The sequence below is a fragment of the Sciurus carolinensis genome, chromosome 1 (genome assembly GCF_902686445.1).
Source record: "Sciurus carolinensis chromosome 1, mSciCar1.2, whole genome shotgun sequence".
Lineage (NCBI taxonomy): Eukaryota > Metazoa > Chordata > Mammalia > Rodentia > Sciuridae > Sciurus > Sciurus carolinensis.
In genome coordinates, this window is record NC_062213.1 from 182,414,786 (window position 1) to 182,424,862 (window position 10,077).

The window sequence follows — 10,077 nt, forward strand, 5'->3', positions numbered from 1 at the left end:
ATGTTATTTGATCCTCCCAATAACCCTGTCAGGTGATATCGGCTCCATTTTTCAGATGGGGAAACTGAGGACTAAACAGAAGCAGCCAAGACTGACCAGGTCGGCATGGCCAGTCAATCCCAGGTTGTCACTAGACTTCAGTGCACCTCTCCAGAGCTCGTCCCAAGAAGCAGGGCCTCTGGGCCCAGTTCTCCGTCTGGCTTCCTGATTCACCTTCCCTCGTCCCTGTTGAGGACATCTACTTATACCCCAGTGTTCCTCCTCTAGGCCCTGGTCCCTGGGAGACCCCAGGGACATAAAGCAGCCACTTCTAGGGACACATAAAGGCCCAGGGACCGGAGGGACGGAGGCTGGAAGAGCTGCCCTGTTAGTGGCAGCTGCTGACCCAGGTTTTTCCAGGAAAAGCACCCCCATCCCACACCCGCACCCGGAACTCCCTCCAGGCCTTTTCCAGCAGGACCCTCCCCTCCGGGACCCTCCCAGGAAGCGAGACCGGGTGCAGACAGGGAGGATTCCAGTGGGCCATGCTCGGGCTGAGGATGTTATCTGTGTGTGCAGGCAGGTCTGAGTGTGTGACAGTGGTGGCCTGTGGAAATTTTTTGACCAGAGGCAAATGCAATGAAACTGCACGCCTAGAGATTTAGTCATACAGACTCTGAAGCCCAATGGCCTGGGTTCAAATCCAAGCTCTACCACTTGAGAGCTGTGTGACCCTGGGCAAGTCACTTAGCCTCTCTGTGTACAGGTCGCTCATCAACAAACTGGGGCTTAGAACAGTGCTTAGACCAGTGAAGGGGACTTGATAAATACAACGGAAGTCAGTTCTGATTGTTATGCACGCATGTGGTCTGTCTGTGTCCCCTAAGAGAGGCAAAGATGCTGAAGGACAGCCTGAGGCTCATGCGGTTGTCCACCCCAACAGCACCCAGAACATAGCAGGAAAGTTGTCCCTTAATGACTGGGAGCTGAACAAAGGACCTTCCAGCCTCTGTGTGCCCACACCCGCCACTATGTGCATAGGTGTGCACTGAGCGCGCATTAACTCTCATGTCAGTGATAGATGGACACACAAAGGACTATCAGCCGTCCGTGCGTGTGGGCACGAGGCTACAAGCACAGCACGCACGCGCCACTTGGATACAGATGCCAGGGGCGCCGGGCGTGTTTAGCGCATGGACCAGCGTGCATTTATGTTTGGACTGTGTTGGGAGGAGTCAGCACCAGGCGCAAGCCGGTCAGCAGTGTGCGTGTGTCTGCGTTCAGTACTTCCAGATCAGCAAGTGTGTAGCATCGGCGTGAGTGCGCACACACACGCGTGCACGTGTGCTCACCAGTGTTGGGCACATGTGTGCATCAGCACTGGATGTGGAGTTGTGGTAGCATCAGGTGTGTGAGCAGATGTGGGTCCATGCTGGGTGTGCACGTGAGTCAGTGTTGTGTGTGGGTGTGCAGCATCGTGTGCATATTTTGTCAGTAGTGGCTGTGTGTGTGTCAGTGTTGGGCATTTGTGTAGATGTGTGTCGACAATGGGCTCATGTGTGTGTCAGGGCACGTGTGTTGCAGCGTGTCGGTGTGTTTGTGTGGATGTATTGGTGTTGTGCGTACTCGTGCGTGAGCACTGGGTGAGTGTGTGTCCCCGAGCTGTGTGAGTTCGGGGACAGTGCTGTGTGCCTACCCATCTTTGTCAGTGACGGGCACACGTGTCTCTGTGTCAGCGTGCCTGTGTGATGGTGCGTGGTGTGCGTGTCGTGTACAGTATCTGCATCAGCACTGATGCACACGTGCCTCACTGTCCTGCGAGGACGCCTGCCAGGGTGTGCCCACATGGCTGTCCCCAGTCCCCATCCAATGTAGGAGGGAGGGAGGGAGGAGTGGCCTGGGACCTGGGCCTGGGCCTGCGCCTGCTCCCCAGCGCCCACGGAGGCGGGGCTCGCCTGCCCGGCGCCCTCCCCACCCCGCCTCTCCTGACTGGCACCCGAGTTAATAAGTGTTGCTTTTCTCCTATTCTACTCAGGTCTATGATGGAAAATCCTCGGGCTGGAAGTGAGCCCCGAATCAATAGTCCATTCCATTTAACAGGGTGGCTGTCACCATAACGAGATAAAAGTGGATTAGCTTCTGCGCTGCTGCCGCGTCCACGGGGAGCCCATCTGTTCCCTGCACAGCCAGCCCGGCTCGGAGCGGCCGCGGGGCTCTGTCAAGGCCCGGGATGGGTGCAGAGGCCTCAGGAGGGCCCAAGACTGGGATCCAGATGCAACTTGGAATGGGGCTGAGGACAAGGCAGCATTGGCGTGCTCCCGATGGAGATGGGGCAGGGAAGAGGACAGCCCCAGGCCGGGGCCAGCCGGGCACCCGGTGTCTGAGCCGACTGTCCTGTGAGTCCTTCTGAGAAGCCTGCACCCTCCTGGGCCTCACCCATGGCTGAAGCACACCTGAGGAAGCCACGGCACCAAGTTCCCTGCACCAGGATGCCCTGAGAGCCAGGCACAGGGTGTGAAGTCATTGGAGGGGAGGCCCTCCCACTCCCCTGGGAACAGGAGGGGAGCAGCGGCTCCCACTGCAGCAAGAAGAATGTGTGTTAGACTCCAGAAGAACTTTCTGGTCACGAAGAACTTTCTGGTGAGCTCTGTCACCAGCAGATGACCCAATGTTTGCTTTCTGGGGGTTTGTCCCAGCTTTTGCTGAGTTTTAGTATACGATGCCAGGGGTCAGGAGCAAATTGAAATGAAGGTTGATTCAACTAGACACCACTGAACTTCTCTCCTCTCCTTTCCTCCTCCTTCTCTCTCTCTCTTTTTTTTTTTCTTTCTTTTCTCCACGTTACTTTCTGCCAATATATTTTCCCAACTGGTCTGCTTTTTCACTTTGGGGTTCCTTATTTGTAATCTGGCAGTCCCCACTGATTGGGGCTTCTCCCCCGGCTTTTACACTTGGGAAGGCCCACTGCATCCTGACATAACCACCTCTACCTCCTCTAGCCCTTCTCTGATTTCCTTTCACCCAGTAACTTTTTCGCATGTACAGGGATTAACCCCAGGGGCGCTCTCACACCACGCTACATCTCCAATCCTTTTTTAATTTTTTACTTTGAGATAGGGTCTCACTAAGTTGACCAGGATGGCCTCAGATTTGTACTCCTCCTGCCTCAGGTGTGGCCACCACACCCGGTTTCCGTTTTATGCATTGAAGTCTTGACCCACCTGTCTTTTGCGTAAAGTGTATATCCTTCTTTTTCCCAAATGACCCACATAATTTCATGGATCGGCTGTTCTCTTCACTTTCATCATTTATCAGTGCCTTATCTGTCGATGTTTGTGCTAACCAATTCAAGTTTTATCTCATATAGTATAGCTTTGTGATAGACTTTGGTATCTAGGTAGGAGTGTGTTTCTCTTTAACATTGATGCCCTGAACCTATTGTTTTATAGGTTACACAAGTTTACCACTTGTGTAAGCGGTAAATTGCATCTAATGAAGAGACCAGAAAAGCATACTATTTGAGGCCTGTAGCCACTGCTTTTGACATGAAAACAGTGGTCCCCAAATCTTTGAGTCAGGTTTTCTGGAAACAGGCCCGCCGGCCTGAGAAAGTTCTCTGGTTACTGGAACAGCACCGTGAGACAAGGACTGAAGCGCCAAGGTCCCCCTGACCATCCTGAGAAGAGCCTGAGGATCAGATGTACATGCAAAGCTGGAACTGGCTGTGAGTGCTCAAGGGACACAGGGCCCGTCTTCCTTTGGGTTCCCTAGAAGCAGACTCTTAGATAAGGATCAGGCAAGTGATTTCCCTGAGAGGTGATCCAGGAGACCCCAGGAGGGGAGTGGAGATGTTAGGCAGAGAGAGGACGGTGGGCAGGCACAAAGTGGCCGTGGGCCTCCTTCCGGGCCTCCTCCTGGGCCTCGGAGGCCTGGCACGAGGGGAAAGCGCTGAGGTATTTACACACCATCTCCTATCAGCCACCGGTGGAGAGGGGCCCTGACACTGAGAGAGACTCCAGAGGAAAAGCCGGCGTGGGCAGGGAGAAGTCGTTTGGGTTGTGTAGAGCAGACAGTCTTCACAGCATCTGAGAGTGTCGGGGTACAACTAGGATGTGGGTCTGGGTCAGGAGGAAGACGGAGGGAGATGGAGAGTCGGGAGCCGTCATTGGCGCCCTGCAGCCAAGGGTGTGGATGAGGGCGGTTGACACTGAGGAAGGATCTGGGTTACGGCCAGGCAGGGGCCGAGGGGCTCAGGGAACACCCCACAGAGGTGCAGGAGTGGTGGTGAGACGTGTCTCCTTCCCACTCCCCAGTGACTGGGCGTCCCTCTCTGCATGGAGAGGGAGGGGGACAGGGAGGGGAAGGGAGGGACCAGGGTGATGTGAATTCTAAAGGCACCGACAGCTGTCAAATAATATAAAACCTCATATGTTAATAATTCTTACAATTTTGCCAAAGACTTAATGGCTGGCCTGTCAAGAGCAGTGACAGAAGCTATTATGGAAACAAGATGGGAATATTTTGGAGGCAGCATCGACAGCATTGCCCAGTGCTGGGCCTCCAAGGACTAGGAGGAGGACGGCCGGGCCTCCTGCCTGTCATCCCCAGGAAGGCCACATTCAGCCGGGGTGGAGCCAGGTCATTGTGGATTCAAGCCATTGACTGTGGATTGATCACCCTGGGGACATTTTAATTAACCGTCAGATCCCAGAGCTGCCCCATCACTGCATCCCCAACCCCTGCCTGGTCTGCCACCACTACAAGAAGTCTCAGCCAACGGCAAGGGCAGGCGCCCCTGGAGGGTTTCACCGGGGTGAGACAAGCCAGCTGGTCCTCGGCCTGGCTGTGGCCTGATCTGGTGACCCAGGAGATCTCTAAGGGGTCCCCACAGTCACAGACTCAGGGTCTAAGGACTAGGTGCGGTTCTGTAGACTGGCTACACGAGCTTGTGCAAATCCTCGTTTTTGAAAGGCCTCAACTTCTCTCATATAAAATGGGAATAGCAGAAAATGCAAATAAAACATGTGCAAAAACACTGTGAAAGGCTCATTTTCTCAGAACCACTTGCCACACTCTCAGGAGCACCTTCTGATGATCTTATTTAACTCCAGCTCCAGAAATAGAATCACTAGGAGGAAGGCAGAAGGGGGCCAAGATTCGCATTTGCAGAGTCAGGATTTGAACCCCCAGGTTCCTCTCCAGCACCAGACTCTGCCTTAATATAAGGGATTCTTCTGAGCCCAATAATGGTGCCGGCTGCTACTACCCTCCCCAAAAGCAAGTGCCCACCTTATCCCAAGAGCTTCCCAGGCTGTGGTGGGGACTGCGATTCTGCATTCCTAATAAGCACACAGATGGGACCAGTGTTGCAGGTCCACAGACCACATTTTGGTGACAAGGTGTTCATGTTATAGCTCATTTAGTTGACACTATATACTATAAAACAGGTACTACTATTATCGCTCTTGTTTGACAGAACAAACCAAGGCTTCGAGAGATGGAATAACTTGATGGAGGCACAGAAATTAGCAGAAGAATGAGGATGTGAGCTCAGGAGTCCTGGCCCGAGTCTGCCACTTACCCCGGCGCTATGCCACCTTCCCAGCATCTGCCTGGAGCTCTGGAGCAGCAGGCTCTGGGGTTGGGCAAACTCTCTCCGGTGATGTAACAGCAGGCAGGCCAGGAAAGGACGCGGTCTTCAGAAGAAACCTTGACCTCAGCAAGCGGGAAGCTGCAGTTTGGAAAGCAGGTATTACTGTATCCAGAAGTAACAATAGCTGGCTCTGGAAAATTCTCCTGCTTGGATGGGAGGGCTCCAAACTAGTTTGCTGTGAAAGAACAGAAAATTTAACTGGACTGGGTAAGAGACCCAGGAGCCAGGGGGAGGAAGAGGCCCCTACCCTCAGGGACCAGGAGCTGGGAGAAGTCGTTCGGGCCCAGGCTCAGGGGATGACTTCCAGACTTCCAAATGTGGGAAAGCTCCTGTCCTTCCTTCCTGCTCACCTGCCCAACTCCTTAGCCTCTGTGGGGACACTGAGGGGGAGAAACCAGGGGTCCCAGGAGCTGGCAGGCCAAAGAAGCAAGGAACAGTCACCCCCACACCAGGCCCCAGGTCCGTGGGGAGCAAAGCTAACCAGGTCCTGCTACAGAGGCACGGAGGCCACCATAACCCATTTTACTCCAAGTTGCCAACCAGGCCTGGAACAGACTGAGCAAGTCCCATGGCCTCCATTAGCAAAGGGCCACAGCTCGGGGGCCTTTTCCTTATGTGGAATGCAGTGTTTCCCACCGACAGACCTCCAGGGACTGCCTTCCCTCAAAGCACAAAACCACGACGCTCCAGACGGTCCCCAGTGACCTCCTTCACATGGGCCACACACCCTCACGGGTCCTCCCGGCCCCTGCCTGCCCTGCTCCCTTGGCTCCCACAGTGGCCATTCCCAGGCCACCAGGCTGCGAGCCCATCCCGCCTGCAGCTGCCCGCCCAGGAGCATTAATTGAAAATTAATCCACCCGCTACGTGCCGACGTGCAAATCAAAGCTAAGTGTCTCAATTAGGAAGAGAAATGGAGTCGGGCACTCTTCTCGGGCACCAGCTTATTTATGGGGATAATATCATTTTTAATGAGGGGAGCTACTAAAAGGCACAACAAATGCAACATTTAATAGAAAAATATTACAGCATTCCATCAGCAGAACGCAGCCGGGAGGGTGGATTCCGGAGACGCACGGGCACCGGGGTGTCACTACGGCAGTGCAGGCGCCTGTGGAGGGGCATGTGCGTGCACACACGTGTCTGTGGGAGCACGTGTGTGGCCTGCGTGTGTGTGCGTGCCTAGCCGTGCCTGGATGTGTGTGCGTGTGGATATGTCTGCGGGCGGGGGAATCTTTCCTGTGCTGCCTAAGTGCCTTGCTCAGGATCATGGGCCAGATAAATAAGAATTCAAGTTATTTTCTATTACCAAGGGGGACTGGTCCACTTGGGTCCTGGAGAAGTGCAGGTCTCTGGCACCCACTTCCATGGAGGGTCAACAGAGGAAGTCAGACCTCAGCTGGGCCTCAGCTTCCCCTGGGCTCCCTTGGCACAGATGGCCATCGTTGTCCCGGCCAGCCATGTCATGGCCAACTGCAGGACAAGACTCTGGGCACCACCCCACGGCCCCAAGCCAGCACTTGAGAACATCCACCCCTTTCAGCCTTGGTCTCAGGCTCAGGAACCACAGGTTACATTTGGCAGGTCAAGTCCAAGTTCCCATCCCTCGGTCCCCCTCCTCCACTCAAGTGCAGCACAGCCACAGCCCCAGGCTGCACAGGCCCAGATGGCCTTGGCTTTCACATGCAGGCAATGGAGAGGTGACTGAGGTGGGGAGCTCAGAATCCAGCCGGCCTCACTGGGGCCCAGCAGAGAAGTCCCTCCAGCCCCCGCACAACGTGCACGCAGCACCCTCCTCGCTTCTACCTCTGGGGATCTTCCTGGCATACACGTCCCCAAAGCTGTCTGCGCCCCACCACCCCTGCCACTCCCCCAAGGACGCCTTTCCGATCACCCCATCCTCCTCAGACTCCTCCTGAGGCCCTGGTGCCACCGTCAACGTCTCCCCTGTGGGAATAACAGTGAATGCTTCTTGTAGTAAAGGCGGACAAGAGACAGTGTCCACCCCAGATCGATGCACAGCGTCAGCACAAGGCCAGGCACTGAGAGGCTCGCAGTTGAGGTCAGCTTTATATTGTGAGCAGGGTCATGGTTCTCCTTTGTCACCTGTCCCCACCCCATACAAACCCTGGAAGGCTCAGAGCAGGGATTCCTATCCCCGTTTCTCATTACAGGAAACAGAAGCCCAGAGAGGTCCAGAGATTTGCCCAAGGCTACACAGCAGGGAAACATCAAAAGTCTGACAAGTTTCTAGAGGGCAGCAGATCCCAGGCCTCCTGGGATCAAAACCTGAGCTCCCCCATCTCCCAGGAGCCTGGGGACTCCAAGCTAGGAGACTCAGGTATAACCCAGCTTTACCTCCCACAAGCTGGGTGACTTTGAACTTGTGACATAACCTCTCTGTGTCTTTTTTCCTTGATAAAATGGAGGTGATAACAGCACTCACTTCGTGGGGTTTTGCAAGGTTAAATGAGCTAATACACCTAAAGTACCTCAAATCAAGCCCAGCTGGTGATAAATCTTCAGTCTGTATTGAGATGTTGTTAATAGTATTAAGCCATGCTACACCCAAAGCGTTCTGTCCCTGGTCAAGCAGTCTGATAAGTTTCCCAAAGCAAGGCTTCCCCTCCCCCACCGGCCAGCCAGGGAGCCGCGGCCACACCCCCTCACCTAGTCCTTGAGCGGCATGCTCTGGTCCGTGCACCTTTCTGTATGTGTGTCGTGCTTGAACTTTGACATAAAAATAAAATGAAGACAAGTGGGGGAGGGGCCGGGCCCATGGAGGGTGCCTGCTGGGCAGCGGTTCCGGCACCTGGTTTCTGGTCTGCCTCCTTCTTGACCTTATGCTGCACACAGGCAAGGACACTGTTTGACTTCTCTCCGGCTGTATTTCCCGGGACCTAGAGAAATGTCTGGACCTGGTGAGTGATTGATGGTCACCAGAGAGAGCGCACCGGGCTGAGGCAGAAGCGGGGAGGGCAAGCCGTTGGACCCGCAGGGGGACACCCAGCAGCCCCTTGGGCTGGGGACAGGCTCCCTGGGTGGAACCCTGGGTCTCAAGAGTGGAGACCCTCACCCTAGACCAAGAGCTCAAAAGGCATGCTTCCTCCTCCCTCTCAGACCGCAGGTCCCTCCAGATTGACGACATTTGAAAGTTAACTTCCCCACAAAAGTCACTCTCCAGGATTAATATTTATTTCTTATGAAATTTAAATTTTTCAGTGTAATTAAATTTTTATTCATCCTGAGTTATAGATAAAAATATTTATAACTTTCCCTTTCGCACCACTGAGGATGAGACTTGGATGAAACCAATTACACAGACCTCCTCCTGGTGACTGCTCCGGGGTCAGAGTGGGGAGGAGTCAGGGGGCTGCTTGGGGGGGTGGCTGGCATCCCTCACCCTGGGCAACAGCCTCAGCACTGCCTCCTGTGTCCCAAGCAGGGGCCAGTCATGGGCAAAAGGGGGTGGTCTCACACCCCTTGGTCCAACTGGACTACCATAACAAAAATACCATAAGCTAAAAAATAAAAACACTTCCCATGCTTCTGGAAGCTTGCAAGTCCAAGATCAAGGTGAGGGCAGATTCGGTGTCCAGGAGGCACACAGCAGCTCCTCCATTAGCAGCAGACAATTCTAGCTGGGCATGGTGGTACATACCGGTGATCCCAGTGACTCGGGAGGCTAAGTCAGGAGGATCACAGGTTCCAGGCTGGCCTCAGCAACTGAGCGAGACCTTGTCTCAAAATAAAAAAATGAAAAGGGCTAGGATGTAGCTAAGTGATAGAGTGTCCCTGGGTTCAGTCCTCAGAACCAAAAAAAAAAAAAAATTTTAAACAGTAAAATATCCTATAGATCCACAGATAGGTGGCTCACCACCTCCCTATAGTCTGCTTGGTGGGAAAATCCATCCTGTCACTAAGTCTAAACACTTAAAAAAAGAGCTATGCTGCCAGGCAGAGTAGCATGTCTGCACTCCCAGTTACTGGGGAGGCTGAGGCAGGAGGAATGCCAAGGTTGAGGCCAGTCTGGGAAACTTAGCAAGATCCCATCTCAAAAACGGGTTGTTCGGACCCACTCCAATTTCCTATGTGTTGCTATGGAATACAGTCCCCTCAGACACCAGGAGATCACAACCCATCTCACACTATCAGACACGCTATCAACATGGCTTCCAATCTGCCCACAAACCCAATCTGTCCACCCAAACAAGGGCACATGTGGGACACACTGTCCACAGGGCTGCATGAGGAGTCAGACCCGGGGCCAGGCGTACAGCGCCATTGGTAGAGTGCTTGCCTCGAATGCACAAGGCCCTGGGTTTAGTCAGACTCTTGCCACACCCATCTTGCCCTTCCTCCCATGTGCCAAAGGGTCCCAAGGCCTGGATGGGACCAGGCCAGGCCTCACCTCCCACAGGCCTCTGGAGCAGGAACCCAGCCTT

The 10,077-nt window shown here is 54.2% G+C and overlaps 1 long non-coding RNA gene across 1 annotated transcript; it reads left to right on the forward strand.

Annotated features, from left to right (window-relative positions):
* Positions 1 to 2,082: 2,082 nt before the first annotated feature.
* On the forward strand, positions 2,083 to 8,803 carry LOC124992593 (uncharacterized). The gene is made up of 3 exons (XR_007110150.1): positions 2,083 to 2,619; positions 3,429 to 3,703; positions 5,456 to 8,803. It is a non-coding gene; the product is annotated as an uncharacterized LOC124992593 (long non-coding RNA).
* Positions 8,804 to 10,077: the final 1,274 nt, after the last annotated feature.